Source organism: Triticum urartu, unplaced genomic scaffold (assembly GCF_003073215.2).
Source record: "Triticum urartu cultivar G1812 unplaced genomic scaffold, Tu2.1 TuUngrouped_contig_7776, whole genome shotgun sequence".
Taxonomy (NCBI): domain Eukaryota; kingdom Viridiplantae; phylum Streptophyta; class Magnoliopsida; order Poales; family Poaceae; genus Triticum; species Triticum urartu.
Window position 1 is genome coordinate 2,508 of NW_024118654.1, and position 16,678 is coordinate 19,185.

General features: G+C 46.1%; 1 long non-coding RNA gene across 4 annotated transcripts; it reads left to right on the plus strand.

Moving 5' to 3' along the window:
• The first annotated feature begins 10,800 nt into the window (after positions 1-10,800).
• Positions 10,801-13,841, plus strand: LOC125531660. 4 transcript variants are annotated; one of them, XR_007293409.1, is made up of 4 exons: positions 10,801-11,669; positions 12,263-12,348; positions 12,568-12,629; positions 12,694-13,841. It is a non-coding gene; the product is annotated as an uncharacterized LOC125531660 (long non-coding RNA). The 4 variants fall into 4 exon arrangements; XR_007293410.1 differs by having other exon boundaries at positions 12,571-12,629; XR_007293407.1 differs by having other exon boundaries at positions 12,568-13,841.
• Positions 13,842-16,678: the final 2,837 nt, after the last annotated feature.

Below are 16,678 nucleotides of genomic sequence, written 5' to 3' on the forward strand. Positions count from 1 at the left end.
TAACAAGGCCCCAAATGACCTAAGGATATAGAAGATTATTGATAGAACAAATTAAAAGCATCGAGCATACACACGGTTTCATGTAATTGGAGCCCCATCATTATCATATGCTAGATAAGAAGCAAATACAACATCGGGAGGTATAAGAATGCCACCTTCATGAGGATCGTCCCTTGTCAGCTCTAGGATGCCTGGAAATCAAAACATCCTCCATCTCGAAAGAGGGACCCTGCTCCCTCTCCTTGGCTCGGATTGACACTTAATATTCGGCCAATGCTCACCAGAGGGCTAGGACCGTCGTTGACATGAAAAACAAGGGAAGAGCAAACCCTAGACGTGATGTCTCTCTCTCTCTCTCTCTCACACACACACACACACATGCACACACACACACACACACCGAGAAGCAGAAACTATTCAAATTAATATTATTTATTTCATTTTTTAAGTCTTGCAACCCAGGATGGCCTAATCTCCGGGTGGACCATGGCCCACCCGACCACCCCTACGGCCCAGAAACCACGCGGAAAGGGGTGCACAATCATAGAACCAGTCATCCCAGCTCAGCGGCATTAAGGCGGCACCATCGGCTCCGCCGGTGAACCACCTTTTATTCGCGGATGACAGTCTGCTGTTTTTCAGGGCAAGTGTTAACGGAGCGGAATCGGTTTCAAACCTATTGGATACATATTGCAAGGCATCGGGGCAGAGAATTGACAAGGATAAGTCATCCATCTTTTTCAGTCGGGGATGCCCAGAGATAGTACGTAATGCTATGAAGGGTTTTTTGCAAGTTCCAAATGAATCACTCAATGAAAAATATCTAGGAATGCCATCTGATGTGGGACACTCCAAGATAGGTACTTTCAAATATCTAAGTGATCGAGTTTGGAATAAGGTGAAGGGATGGATGAGCAACTGCTTGTCGGCGGGAGGTAAGGAGGTGCTTATAAAATCTGTAGCTCAAGCAATACCGGTATTTTTGATGTCTTGTTTCAAGTTGCCAAGAGGTCTCTGTGATCATATACAAACTATCATCAGAAAGTTTTGGTGGGGATGTAAACAAGGGGAGCATAAACCAGCGTGGGTTTCGTGGGATGTCATGACAAGGCCCAAATATTTGGGGGGCCTAGGGTTCAGAGATATGGAATTGTTCAACCTCGCGCTGCTAGCCAGGCAAGCATGGAGGGTCCTGCAAGAACCAGCAAGTTTAAGTGCAAGAATATTGAAGGCGTCTTATTTCCCAGACTCAACTATCCTCGAGGCGGAGCTGGGGTCTCGCCCATCTCAAATATGGCATGCTATCCTAGAGGGGCGAGATGTGCTGCAACTGGGAATTATTAGAAGGATTGGGAATGGCATATTTACACGCATTTGGGAGGACAATTGGATTCCCAAAGAAACAGCCCCAAAACCGATTGTATCACTAGTTGCGACACCTCCCAGGAGGGTGTTCGATCTTCTGTCTCCAGCCACTGCTTCATGGAATGAACCTTTAATGCGTTCAGTTTTCTTACCTTTTGATGCTGAAGCAATTCTGAAGATACCAGTGTGCACCCGAAACACTGAGGACTTCTGGGCTTGGAACCCGGACAAGAAGGGCAAGTTTTCAGTCAGTTCGGCTTACAGGCTTCTAGTCACAACAAAAGTGCAGAGGGAAGGTTGGCTAGAAGGAAGATGTGACTCGTCATCCAACTCTAGAGAAGAGGAAGCTTGTGCCCGTCTATGGCAGCTGCAAGTCCCATCAAAGGTCAGAGTGTTCTTGTGGCATCTCGCACGACACTCCATACCAACTACAGACGTTTTACATAGACGGAATATGACAACCCAGAGTGTCTGTCCGCTGTGTGGAGGCCAAGATTCGTGGAGACATGCTCTCTTGTCATGCACTATGTCGAGATGTATATGGGCTTTGACGGATGAAACTCTTGTCACAAAGATGACGGAAAACGTGGAGCCAAGTGCGAAAAACTGGCTGTTTGAACTTCATGAGGCACTAGACCATGAGAGTTTCACGAGAATGGTCGTCACTCTGTGGGCTGTGTGGTATGCAAGGCGCAAGGCAATTTATGAATCATTATTCCAAAATCCACACCAAACAATATCATTTGTAGACTCTTATCTTCAGGAGCTATAACAAATTCCCACTTGTAAACCAAGAGTGCAGGTACTTGCTGTACCAGGGCAGCAACGCCGATGGATCCCACCTCCAGCTGGTTTTATCAAGATCAATGCGGATGGTGCATTAGCAAGGAACAGAAGAGTGGGAGTAGCGGCTGCAGTCTGTCGAGATTCGAATGGCAATTTTCTTGGCTCGTCAGCAGTTGTCTTTCAAGGAGTCAGAGACCCTATGATACTGGAGACATACGCTTGTCGGGATGCTCTATCTTTGGCGGAGGATCTGTATGAGCAAAATATCATGGTAGCCTCAGATTGTCAAGGTGTGGTGCAAGATATCAGCGAAGGGACAGGAGGTCCCAATGCGGCTGTTATACATGAAATAGTAGACCGCAAAGCTAGTTTCTCTTCTTGCTCGTTTGTTTTTGAACGAAGGAACTTTAATTTCGAGGCTCATAATCTCGCTAAATTCGCATGTAATTTAGATATAGGTAGGCATATTTGGTCGGGCACTTTTCATGACCCAAACCGTGTACCTATGAACATTGTTTTGAATCAATAAAGTGAGCGAGATTTTTCAAAAAAAAAAAAACCAAAGCAAGAGGAACAAAGCCCAAGCGGTGGAGAGACACCGAGAAAGTGGGGCGACCCACCCTTAGAAATTAGTCTAGGCTCCCGCCAACTCTATCGTACCTCAACATCTGAAAAAAAAGGGATGCACATCCCCTCCCGGCGAGGCTCAAGGGTGCCGTCTCGCATGCGACTAGGGGTGTGTCGTAAACATTACAAGGGGGGCACCGAAAATAGAAGAAGCATGCCTTTCGAAAAAACAGAAACAAGAATATGCGGAAGTGCTCTCTTGGCCGGCCGAACCTCAATGCTGATGCCACATCTCGGACAGCGGCACAGCGTCGTCGCCGCCACACGCCCACGCGTGCCACGACACCACTCGACCACACAGATATTCACCAAGTAATAGAATACGTACGTGATATATAGTAGCTATAGTAAAGCATTGGCGCATACGCATCCGATCGATATACCCTGTGGTCTCAGCTGTGACCACTCATAAGATTAAGTACAAGTAATCGGCCGATGGATACACCAAAACCGTACCCCATGTGCAGACGCATCCAATGGTAGCACGCATTTCGATTTTCAAACCACGCTCCCCGATTTCAAATCCCTAACGTATACCTGACACAAACAAATTGCCCTACACGGCCTAGATCTAATCTACTCCAACATTGATTAATCTGCCGCCAGCACAGTCGGTAGTTCCCCTAGTTCAAATAACTAAATTAACCGACAGTTGCTGCATGCATTTTGTTTCTCTTTTCCTTTGCGATCGATGGAAACACAACTGGCACCCATTGTGATTTTACAGCCAGAATGTTTTTGAATGATGAAAAGAAAACGAGAAGGTAAAATGTACCCCTAGTTATTACTGTGAAATGGATAAGGAGGAAGATGAGGATTAATCCTGCTGTGGTCACGGCGGCAGCATGCATCCACCACTCGGGGCTGGGCCAGGGGCGGCAGGTAGCATCATGTCAGGAAGATTCGGGCAGTGCATCAATTTCAGCGCCTCCAATGGGGGCTCAAAACGTCCCCGTGATTCCCTATCCGCTCCTGGTAATCACCTCGGTAAATGCGGATTAGCAGCAATTAATTACCGCAGTAGTTACACCGTCTGTCGACGACCGACTGGCGTGCATATGGCATATGCCCGCATCGCATCGACATGGGGATTAATTACCGGATTGACTATGCAAGGAGCACTACACTGTCGGAGGATTCAGTCTTGGTAATAATGCATGGACGAGTGGACATCATGCATGGTCAGCATGGAGCCTGCTGTGAGCCCCCATTTCGTTTGGCTTGCTGCATGGCAGTTTCATCGTCCGGTCGTCCGTCGTGCCCTCTTCTTCTTCCTCGAAAATGCAAAGTACTTTCAAGAAAGTAAAATCAGATGCAAATGAAAATAAGCTGTGCAGGAGCACAGGGTAGATGATTCCCTCCTTTCCGATTCCCAAAGCGAGCCTTATGGGAGTGTCCGAAAGAGTTCAGATAAAGAAACAAACATGGACTATCATCATAACCCTTTCCTTCTCCCTAGTTCCATGCCTGGCCGGCTTATGGTAGTACTACTAATTTTCACTCACATGCATGCACGTATGGGCCGGTGCAAGTGCCCCAAGCACGCTGCTGGTGTGTGCTTCTATGGTTTTGCTATTTACTCCCTCCATCTTAAAATTATTGTCTCAAGCTTACTGTAATTTTGTACTAAAATTAGTACAAAGTTGAGACACTGCGGAGGAGTATGTGTTAGTCGATTTCCGTGAAGCATCAAGGGCGAAAACGGTTAGTGTCGCGGCGAGGACAAAGGCACGAAGAAGTCATCGAGGCCTCGGACAGGAGTGACCCGGTGCCAGGGACGATGCGAGGCCTCGATCAGCACTTCGTGCATGCACAGATGAATTAACTGAAGGGATTTGGTAAGTTCGTCACGGTAGTATTTCTAGCTCTATAAGCTGATTAAAGGTAAAAAAACAGTGCAACAGAGTTACACTATAAGCTGGGGTAAGATTCTGTACCACGATACATCCAATTGGACATTTCGAAACGAGTGGGTGATCCTGAAATACATATGTTCAGTACAAATAGGACGGACAAGTTGATACTAGATCGAGGGCTGTTTAAACAAACAGCATGTGTATGTGGGGTCCACATTTTTGAAAAACAAACGGTATAGTAATGCGGAGAGCGACAGTCCGGCATTGGTGCGTGCAGGTGGATGCGAATGGGATGCTGCTAGCAGGAAGAATCGCCATCAGCCTCACTGCATGCATGATAACAACTTTCTCCTGTTACATTGTCTCTCCGGCCTGGCCAGCAAACAAGCACCCACCCTGACCCCAAAGCTCGATGTCCATCATCCATCCACGTCAACCCCATCACCCAATGCTCGTACTAGTACAATCTCACTCTATTCTCTGCTCTCAAGTCTGATGAAGAAACGGTTTCCCCTTCCCCTGCTCTGCTCCGGTGGTGTGCTGCTACTCTGAAATCCAGGGGTCCCGGTTCCCCGGTCGCACTCACTCTTCTGTGGTTTGCCAGAGATCGCTCTCTCCAGCTCCGTCACAAACTTTCGAAACCCAGCAGCAGCGGCAAGCAACAGCTCGTTACACTCACGGGCGTACTGGCTTAGGCATCACCTCAGTCTCTTTCCATCAATCCATCAAGATATATTTTTGTTTTTGCGGGGAATCCATCAAGACAGATTGATCGGAATGAAGCGGTACTCGCGGAGCCTGTCCGTGCCGGACACGCCCAGGGGCCTCACGGCCGGCCGCCATCGCCGGCAACCCCTGCCCCGGCTGCTTGTCCTTGGTGCACTGCCTCATCGTCGCCCCCGGCGCCGGCATGCCGGAGAATGAAGCTACTACATACGCGGCTCAAGCGTACAGGAGTGCACTGCCGAAATGAACCCCCGAGCTAAAGCTAGCCGGACTGCATGCAACACACGTACAAGTGCACGCCATGGTCTGACCTGGCATGCACCGATGCACGCACGTCCAGCGTACGTAGGGTGAAGACTCCATGCACCTATCGATGAAGCTACTACATAGGCGTCTCAAGCCTTCAGGAGTGCATGCACTGCCGAAAGAACCCCCGAGCTAACGCTAGCCGGACTGCATGCAATGCAACACACGTACAGTACAAGTGTACGCCATGGTCGACCTGGCATGTGTTGGAATTATATGTCCTGCAACTATATTCAAATTACTTGGAATTGTTAAAATTCAGAATACCTCATTATGGAATTATACATGCATTTATACATGGAATTGTTTTACATGTTTAGCATGGAATTGTTACTTGCTGGAACGTACTTAAGTTTTATATACTTAATGAAGCTGGTCGATTATCGGTGGAATACAATATACTATTTATATTGGAAAGACTACCCGGATACACCAATGATTGGAAGGAGTTAGATCTTATAATTAGATTACAGCCCTAATGTTGATCTACATAATTAGAGGAATTTACACTCTATTATGGCGCGTTGCTCACAAGCGCGTGCTCCGGGGACGAAACGGGTAGAATCCGTTAAACAGACAAATATGATCGTGGTTGATAATTTAATCTGGACTCTATCCCGAAAACTAGTGGAAAAGACTAGGAATCTTATATCTGTATAAGAGGTGGACTCTTTGAAAAGACAGTATAAGAAGGTCCCTACCCCCTAGCCTTATATATGCGAATTGTGAGCGGCATCACGAATAAGCGCAGAGGAATAAGGGGTAGACCGTAAACCCTAATTTTTCTTACAGCATGCACCGATGCACTGCACCTGCACGCACGTCCAGCGTACGTAGGTTCAAGACTCCATCCGATTGGATCCTTTTGCGACGGAGGTGGACATTTGAATTCATGATGATCAAGTCAAGTGGATGAGGTGCTCGCTCGATCGGCCCGGTCCGTACGCACTACGTGGGTTTCTCCTCCGTCGTTTTCGCTGGCCGGCCGGCCTCCCCGACACGGGGGTAGCCCAGCCACATTGCGCTTGTCAGGGAGACGTACACGTCCTGGGCAGGACTGGCCGGGAGTACGTCCGGGACCAGTGCTGCATGCAAATGCATTGCGGCATTTTACTACAACTGCTTGCCAATGCCATGCACCTATATATCGACACCATCTATACACTACTACAGACGAATCATGATTTACCGGCCCGGCCCCGGCGGGCCAGGTCCATTACGTCCATTCATTCACCTTGCTGTACATCCGATCGGTGGATCGACCGTGCGCATCTCCGCTAATGCAATGTCCATTCGTGCGGCCGATCAGTGGTAACGTCGAGCATGTACACCCGGCCGTCTTCCTCGGTCTTCACTCCTGAAGTCCACCCATTTGTTTTCCCCGCAAAGAAATGAAAATGAACTCCACCTCGATCGATGCTGCTGGCGTCGTTCGTAGATAAGCCTGATGTAGATGTGTGTTGCCGTGCTTGGTCCAGGTGTTTCAGCTGCAACGCGGTAGGAGCTTGTTCCTGCCCTAGCTAGCAGGAGTGCATGCCAAGTTGACTCGGGCCGGATGCATGCAAATGATGTGCGCAGCGCAGGTTCGTAGAGTAGCGTGGCACTGCTGGCAGCATGCCAACGATGTCATGACTTACTCTACTCACATGAATTCTGCACCGACGGGCTGCAACTCACGGAAAACTCCCTACGGACTTGACTTGTCCACCATGCACCTCGCCAATACCTTCCTCCCTGAATTTCAATTATATATGGGTCCAGTGTTTCCTCCCTATTCATGCATGCATGGAGGCCGGCCAGGGCCACGTCGAAAAGGAAGGAAGGAAGGAAGCTAACGAGGAATGGAAGCCCAGGCACGGCCGGTGCCCCATCCATCGCTTCGTACGTTTCTAGAGTAGCTGTCCATACAGGCATCGATTGAAATTGGTTGGAGAGAGAGAGAGAGAGAGAGAGAGAGAGAGAGAGAGAGAGAGAGAGAGAGAGAGAGAGAGAGAGAGAGAGAGAGAGAGAGAGAGAAAAGGAGGAGGAGACCAAGCTAGCTCGGAACGGAAGCCTTCCCAAGTGTAGTCAGCTCAAAAAACCGTCCGGCCGGTGCGGTAGGTGGCAGCAATCCCGTCCCGTCGACGTTGCATTCTCTCTCGCGCGGGCATGCACTTTGCCGCCTAGCTACTCCCTGTTCAAATTTCAAAAACCGAACAAAGCGAGAATCGAAAACACATTTGTGCGTACGTAGGTAGGAGTACGCATGAGTGCACGACACACTCACGCATCCACGTGCGGGCGGTTGCCGTCGTCCCTTCCCTGATGTAAAAATATTTGGTGGCAACGCGTCCACGCGAGAACGCAACGCATGCATGCGGGCGGCGTCTATGCGGTGGGGCCGGGGGTCGTGGACGGTACGTGCACGAAGCTAACGCATGCGTACGCCCGCGACCACGCATGTAAATGCACGTACGTGACGCCACACTTCCATGTTTGAATAGTTGGAGCCTAGCTCGATTGGCTCACCCGATCGGTCCATCGATTACTATACTTTACTGGCATGTGCAGTCTCACCACGCCTAAACTAAAATTAAGTAACCGGCCAATGGATCCACCAAAACCTTACGGCACGTGCAGACGCGTCCACTGGTCGCATGCATTTCGGTTTTCAAATCACGCACTCCGATTCAAATGCCCAACGTATACACCTGACACAAACAAATCTACCATCTCCCGGACGGACGGACGGGCAGATCTCTAGCCTATAACCACTTTGATTAATCTGCCGCCGGTACAGTCGCTACTTGCTACTATACCCGCACTGGGAATCTACGCACGCATTTGATCTGAGAGCAAAGCAGCACGTACGTACTCTTTTGTTTTCCGTTTCCTTGGTTGGCGGTCGATGAGATTTTGCAACTAGGATCGTCTCAATAAAAAAGATGGTGGTAAAATGACTACTCCTTTCAATCCACATTACCTGTTGCTCAAAGACCACTGCCAAGGAGACGACAGCATGCATGCACACGAATTTTTTAATTTTTTTTTTGAAACAAGGCAAAAGATTTGCCATTTTCATTGAATAAGAAGAAGAGAATTTTGGTCGACAAACTGATCGAGCCGTGCATGCATGCCTAGCCACAGACAGCCACTCACTGCTGGATAGAGCCATCGTTCAATGATCGTGCACACTATTTCGTGTGTGCAGCAGTTTGGTGTATGACACTTTATATTACTGCGAAGAGGATAACGAACTAGACGAGGGACTCCGGTGGTGAGTGGTCACAGCGGCAGCATGCAGCCACTTCGGGTGGGGCTCCTCTGGGCGCATCATGTCAGGAAGATTCGGACAATGCATCAATTTCGGTGCGGCCAATGGGGGCTCAAAACGTCACCATGATGCCATATCCGCTGTGTAATAATCACCTCTGCAACAGTACAGTAGTTAATTACTGGCATCGTCTCCGGTAATTAAACCTTCTGTCCACACCGACTGTGCGCATGTGGCATATGCCCGCATCACATGGCATGGGGATTAATTACCGCATTAACTATGGCAGGGTTTTTAAAGGACTTAATCTTGGTAAAAAAAAACATGCATGGACGAGTGGACAGCATGCGTGCATGCATGGGAGATGAGGTGTAGTACGTGTACTACTACTGTAGATGTGAGCGCCATTTCGTTTGGCGCGGCCTTTGGTGGTATCGTCCGTCCGTCCGTCCGTCGTGCCGTCGTCTTCTTCCTCCGAAATGCGGAGTGCTTTCATGAAAAAAGAGAGGACATGTGGCACGTACGTACTCCTACATGTATAGAGGAGATGATTCCCTCCTTTCCGACTCCCAAAGTGAGCCTTATGGGGGCGTCCGAAAGAGTTCGGGTAAAGAGACAAACTTGGACTCTCATCATAACCCCTTTCCTTCGCTCCAACAGCATGCCTGGCCAACTTTTAGAAGTGTGTAATAATTTTTACTCACATGCATGCATGTATGTGCCGTTGGTACTACTACTCCGAGTATGCAACTGGCGTATACGTAATGTAATTAAACTTGTAAATAACCAGCTATAAAAGCATTTATAGCCAGGCCTCAAACGTTCGGGAGACCCACCCGGTCACGAAAATCTAACCCAGACGGATGCCTTAAGAAGGTGCTTGATACGTTTTAGTCTCATGACTAATCCATGCTTGGATCCAAATACTAAAGAGACTAAAATCAAGTTAATGAGCATTTATTATCCTTCAAACCCTCCAATCCAGAAACTAGTATGTGTTAAAAGAGAGGAGTTATGTATCGGTTGGTTGCTTTGGAATACAAAGCGGGAGGAAACCCTTTTTCTTCAAAAGAGAGGAGTTAAATGAGGAGAGAGAGGATTAATCCACATTTTAGTAGGGGTATCCCTGACTAAAAAAATTAGTCTCAAGACTAGTTTTAGGGTGCTTAGAACTTTAGCCTCTTAAAGAGACTATTTTTAGTCAGACTAAAATAAGTCCCTTGGATCCAAGCACCCTCTAAACAAATCTCAAACGTCGGGCTGATCGACACCCCTCATATCCAGTCCAAATATGGAGCGGATATGGGACGTCCGGACACGCCCGCCACGTAGAACTGACGATGGTGTCCCACACATAATCGCTCAGAAACCTGGTGGCCTGACGGACGCCTCCTCCGTCGCCGCGGTGTGAACGCTACATCGCCGAGGCCAAATCCGGCTATTTAAGTTGGCCGGCGTTCCCCAACCTTAGCCCATCCACCTTCTCCCTCTATGTGCTGCAACCCGAGCCCATCCGCCTCCTCTCCCCCGCTCTCCCACCCTCTCCGACATCGTCATGTTTTGATGTATTCAATTTTGGATTTGATAAATGATTTTGATTAGGCCAATGATTTGTCGAATCAATCGGCAACAACTGGCCTATAAAAATATATTAATCCTGCGCACCCTGCCACCATCTAGAAAAAAGACGCACTAACTTGTGACACTGTAACACCAATATAGTACATACAGCCACTGACACAGGAAATCTCACAACATAAGTATGAGTTTATTAACAGATCACACAAAACCGCTCCGCAAACGGCCCACCAAAATACCGCATCTCTACTATTAAAGGAAGATCTGCGGTCGTCGTGATGGTTCAACCCCACCTCTCGACCCCGCATACAATCCCGCTCGCATCCTTTCTCACGTATCCACACGTTCACGTTCGGTTTCCCCGTCCGAGAAGGTGCCTCTCCCCACGATCCCATCGGAAGCCCACGCACGCACGTACTCTTGCACCCTCGTGCCTCTTCCTAGGATGCACCCCCAATCTCCTCACCCCTCCCATTCTCCTTTCCATGTTGCCGCGGCTGGTCTCCTCTACCACTCCCGTTTTGCACCCCATGTCGCCGGAACGACCACCACATCACGGGCGCCGCCGCTTCTCCCCTGGTGGCAACACAACAACTGCTCCGCGGGCCGTTGCGGCACCGGCGGCTTATGCTGGTTCTGGGTACGGGCGTCGCCGCCTTCGCCGGTGTTCTGCCAACGAGTATCCGGCGCGCCGGCGTTGTCCCCTCTGCGTGCGCCGATCTGAACGAAAGGCGACACATCGGGGAAGCGGCGGCTTTCACTTCCGCTGACAAAACCTTATCGGCTGAGGGGCGACGGCTCAACAACGGCACGATCTCTTTCGACCAGCGGTAGGATGATGAAATCCCTCCCGCTCATGCTTCTAAGATTGATCTGGTTTACTTTCACGGGTGTTTTTGTTTTGCAGGAGAGGCTGAGACAAAAGGCAGCTGGAGTTAGTGCGCGTGTCCTGGGAACGTCAGGATCCACCTCCCGTTTGAGATGGCGCTCTAGATAGGCATCCTATGTCACATCTCGGCAGTCAAGGATCACTGAGATGGACATTGTTAGGAATCCTCGAGGGCACCAACAAAACAAGCAAACACTAATATCAAATTTGATAATGAGAGGATTAGCTAGATATCAAGATGGAAGTAGAAAATGAATCGAGGCACTACTATCTCTGTCTTGAGGTAATACTGGCTGTTAATTATTTATTACGAGAAGTTTAGTTTTTTCTCTCCTCTCAGGATATGTAGTTTCACTTTTCCTCTTTCATGGATGATCACCTCGTTTATTTTCACAGAAGGAATGATGGAGCAATTGCTCTGACTTGGAGATAAATTAAGTTAGGCCATGTCTAGCGTGGGTGTCAGCTTTAGCTTCCAGGTCGATGCCGCTTATTTTTGTTTGCTCGGTGCCTGATTAGTTGTCGGGTGTGTTGTCATGGGATGGTTGGTGCGGATATGGCCATAGCTGTAGTTTGTCGATTACGGATTTGATCACTTCGAGTTTTTTTCTTTTTCCTCGCATAGGGACAACTTTGGTCTTATATGACTTTGCTATTCGCCAACGTGTTTTTCTGTGTGTGCGTTTGTGTTGACTGTGTGCATCTTAGTTATGCAGAGGCCGGGTATGTGCTTATTGTGTTTGTATCCTCTTGATGCTTTATTTTGAGTCAATAAATCCTCCTTTTGTCGGAATTAGTCGTCGGGTGCGAGTTATATTCTACGACGAGGGATGATTTTTTTTCATCGCGCATGTACCTTCAACGTTGGACTCCTAGACCTGCAAGCCCATGCAGCCTGGTGTCCCTGACGCGGCTGCACCCTCTTGTGGGCGTCGACATCCGCTTCGGCCCCTCCGGCTGCGGTGAGTTCCTTACTTTGCTCCTCCACGTTCGAGATGACTTCCTTACTTTACTCCACTGTATTTCTTCGTCTAATTATTGTAAGAAGGCATGGGAAGTTACCAGTTTGTGTGTGGAAATGCCTGGATTAGTGTATGGTCATAGCGTTTGTTGAGTGCGTTAGTAGTAAAACCGAGTTATGGCCATATCAATTTTTGTAATGGATTTCTGTATTTTGCCAGCAGCTTGCCACTGTGTTTCTTAGAGTTCTGACTGCCGTTGCTTCTCATGGGGTCAAAATGAGGTATAAGTACGAGTTGATGCTTAATTTTGTTACGTTTCGTACTTAACACTGTTATTTTTAGCAGAAGGGGCAGCTGGGGTATGGCCGCATGTCAACTCTCTTGCGTAACCTGCCAACTGTAGTTTCAGAAATATCAAAGTAGGAGAATCGTCTGCATTTCCCTTCATTTTAATTTTGTAAACAATTGTGTATGGTATTGCTTAATCCATGAATACATAGCATCCAACATACTTGAACTGAATAGTCCAACAACATTTACATGTTTCTAAATGTGAATTAGCAGTTGCCAGTTCTGCAGATACACCATAATTACAGCAGGTCCTGGAATAAATCATACGATCAAATCCTCTACAGGAAGTCTTGGCTAAGGTAAAAATGTCATGCGTGCTAGAATATTTACTTCTCATAAGTTTCGTTAACATACAATTTACTACGTGAATTATTTGATCTACCATGCAAGATAGACACCATGACTATCAGACTGTGTGTCTCAATAGCAAGAGTATCCGCCAAGTAAGCATCTTTATTTCACCCAGCTCCCAATGTTGAAGTTAAAAATTTTGTTTCAACCACGACTTGTATGGCCCTTATTTGTTGTCAACATATTGTGCAGAAGTGCACTCTTATAAGCTGTGTTATGGTTGATGTTCATGCTTACTTCAGGTCATAAAAGGTCGTGGGAATGACTCTACACTTTGGGAAACTCTATTCTTTTTTATCATCAATCTATGAATCAAATGGTTGGACATTGTGGATTTAGATTGTTTTCTTTGCTTTCTCGTCACTAGGTTATGATGGAGGTTAAATAGACCTGGAGGCAGATGAAGGTGAAGCCCGTGGTGTCTTCTATGCAAACACTCCCATTGCCAATGTAGGAGTAGACAAGGCGAAGCTGACAAAGCGCACGAAGTGCGACACGTGTTGTAGAAAATGTTGGAATCGTTAGGAGCAGTAGCAGCAGGGGGAACCAAATTTACTACAGATCAGCAAATGCGGGGACTTACTTCTGTGTTGTACTGCGAGCCTGCACCGGCATACACTTACTTCATGTTATTCTGAGATTGTTCTCTGGTACAACTATTTCTCTTGGACGAGAGCTCTATACTTAGCCTTCCTATGGGGTTGCCCTTCTATGTGAGGGCTATCTGTGGGAAATCGTATGGCTCATTTGTTTTATAATTTTATCCATATGGAAATTCAAGAACAATTGTTCTGATCAAACCCGTGTCAAGCCAATGCAAAGTTTGATTTGTATTACTAAAAAAGAAAAAATGGAATGCTTAAATTATTGCCTTTGAGTATCCAACTAACTATTCATAAAAAGGAGATCAAAAGAATCTTTCAAATTAGAAGATATAATGTGTAGACATACAATTTTGAAAGAGGGATTAGACATGTCGACATACAATTTTGAAGGAGAGATTAGACACATGATGAGAATGAAGGTTTGTCTTCTTGTAAGGAGAGGGTGGTGGACGAGAAGGAAAGGAGTGGAGAGAGACTCAAATTGTCCTTATGTGAACATAAACCACATGCCATTATGTTTACAAACATTTTTGAATTAGGACAAAAAAAATTATTCCGTGGCAACGCACGGGCATTTAGCTAGTTATAAATAAAAAGAAAAACACACTCCATCATATCCCCTACTCGCCAAACAAATTCTCACTCGGTTTTAAAATATAAGGTGTATTAGTTTTTTTATAAGTCAAATTTTCTTAACTTTGACCAAGTTTAGAGCCAAAAATATCGACATCCACAATACTAAATAAAAAAACTATAAAAATTCATTTCATGATGAATCCAATTATACCGATTTGATATTACGGATATTGATATATTTCTTTATAAATTTGGACAAACTCAAAGAGATTTGACTTTTCAAAGAACTAATACACCTTATATTTTGAAACAAAGGGAGTAAAAAATTATAAAAACCCAACAACACCAACGGAGCAACAAAGCGGGCCCAACCATTCTAGTTTTATTTTAAACTTTGAAATTTTGCATGTTCGTATACAGAACATATCACCTCCTCAACATGTTATATTTCTTTCAGTATCTACAGAAACTTTCAAGCACAATTTGCACTTGGTTTTCACTTCTTTCCACTAGATATTTATTGTGCGCATATACCTAAGAAGTTCATCCCCATTGCCTTATTTATCTGGACATGCTCATATGCCACCTCATCACATCCACTACATTTATTTCTTTTAACATGCATGCATGAAAATGGTACCTATAGCAATTGCCTCAACATGCACATATCCCACTTTATCAACTCCATTTCTTTTATTTCTCTCAACATGCATGAGACTAGATACTACTTCAAATTTACATCCACTACATTTATTTCTTTTAACATGCATGCATGAAAATGGTACCTATACTAATTGCCTCAACATGCACATATCCCACTTTATCAACTGCATTACTTTTATTTCTCTCAACATGCATGAGAGATAATACTTAAAATTTATTATGTACATATATATAATCAAATACAAAAAAATTATAGTATGTACTTTTAATCTTTAGCCTCATATTCAAATTCAAGGCAACCAAATCTCATCAAAATGATACACCGCAACCAATTCCTGCATGTTCCCGCCGCAACGCGCGGGGTGTCATCTAGTTTATATTGAAGTACTCCATTTCGATTGGTGTTGATTATTATTTTCATTGTAATGTCCATTTCGATTGGCCCTTTCATCCCCGACGGACATGAAGGGAGTAAAAATCCAGCCAAATTATGAGAGAAAAACACATTTAGATATTTTAAAAGCATACCGTACTTATTCCCTTGCACATTCCAGCCAAATTAGTATGCTTCAATCCAAATTCTAACCGCCTGGGGACTGGGGTGTACCTTTGTGCACCGGTGAAGGCAAACACAAAAGAGACAGAAGCATGACACCAAATTGGGTGTGTACTATGTGGGACAGAAACAAACAGTTTGAAGCGGTGCGGTACGAATTGCCACACAAGTCCCTAGCTAAACTAAACACATCCAAATCAGGGAAAAGACATTCCATGGAAAAGTACAAATGATTCAGCATCAGCTAGCAAACTAAACAAGAAACAATATCTCTCTGCTTTTCACAGTCCTTGAGTCTGCTGCCTGTGCATTTTATAGTCAGGGCTAACACCATTTCCCCACAAAGATGCTGACCCTTTGCATCACACACACACTCGCTCTCTCTCTCCGTTTCAGTTTGAAACAGTATAAAAATGATGCTGCGGGTACAGGTACTGATGGGATAGTTAATAGACTGCTGAGATTACCGGTGAGATTTGAAAGCAAGCATGCATGCTGATCCAGGACTAATCCAGTGTGTAGTAGTAGGAGTACTAATGTTGATAGTAGTATCTCTTCCTGCCTCTTTTGTCTGTCCCTACCACCACAAGGTACCACTGCTGCCCACATTATGATGTCCGATGCTGGCCGTCGAGATCTACATTCAAAACTCCAATTGCATGCGTGCATGCATGCATGCAGGGATCTAGCGTATGCATCAGCAAATTGTGTCGACATTCTAGGCCATGCTACTCCAGCATTATCAATCCAATACTTTTTTGGTGTTTTTCAAGCTACAGTTTGAGTTCTTGGATCAACATGAAATCTTCAGTTGACCATAGTCAGCTCATTCCATGCAAGCTAAACATTTTGGTGGTTGTAGTGACATTTTTTGCAAAGTTCCATATTCTTTACACAACGATTTTTGGTTCGTCGACGCGCGAGTGTAGGTGGCCAATATCGGCGAAGTTTCGGACAAACGAAAAATGAGAGAAGGGAATGTATCATGATGGTGTTGATCAAAATTACAAAATGAGATCGATGGCTCATCATGTACACCTGAAATCTCAAATTTAAGAGGAAGAGAGAAAAAAAGAGAGAAAGAAAGGGAAAGTAATAACTATAGTAACTCATGCAGAACTACTACCAGGAGTAGTAAAACCGCATGCGCACGCACACCAAAGCGAAGCCACCCGTCGTCATCGCGGCCGTCGAACAGTGATCTGAGGGAGCCGCAGCGGCGGTCGGT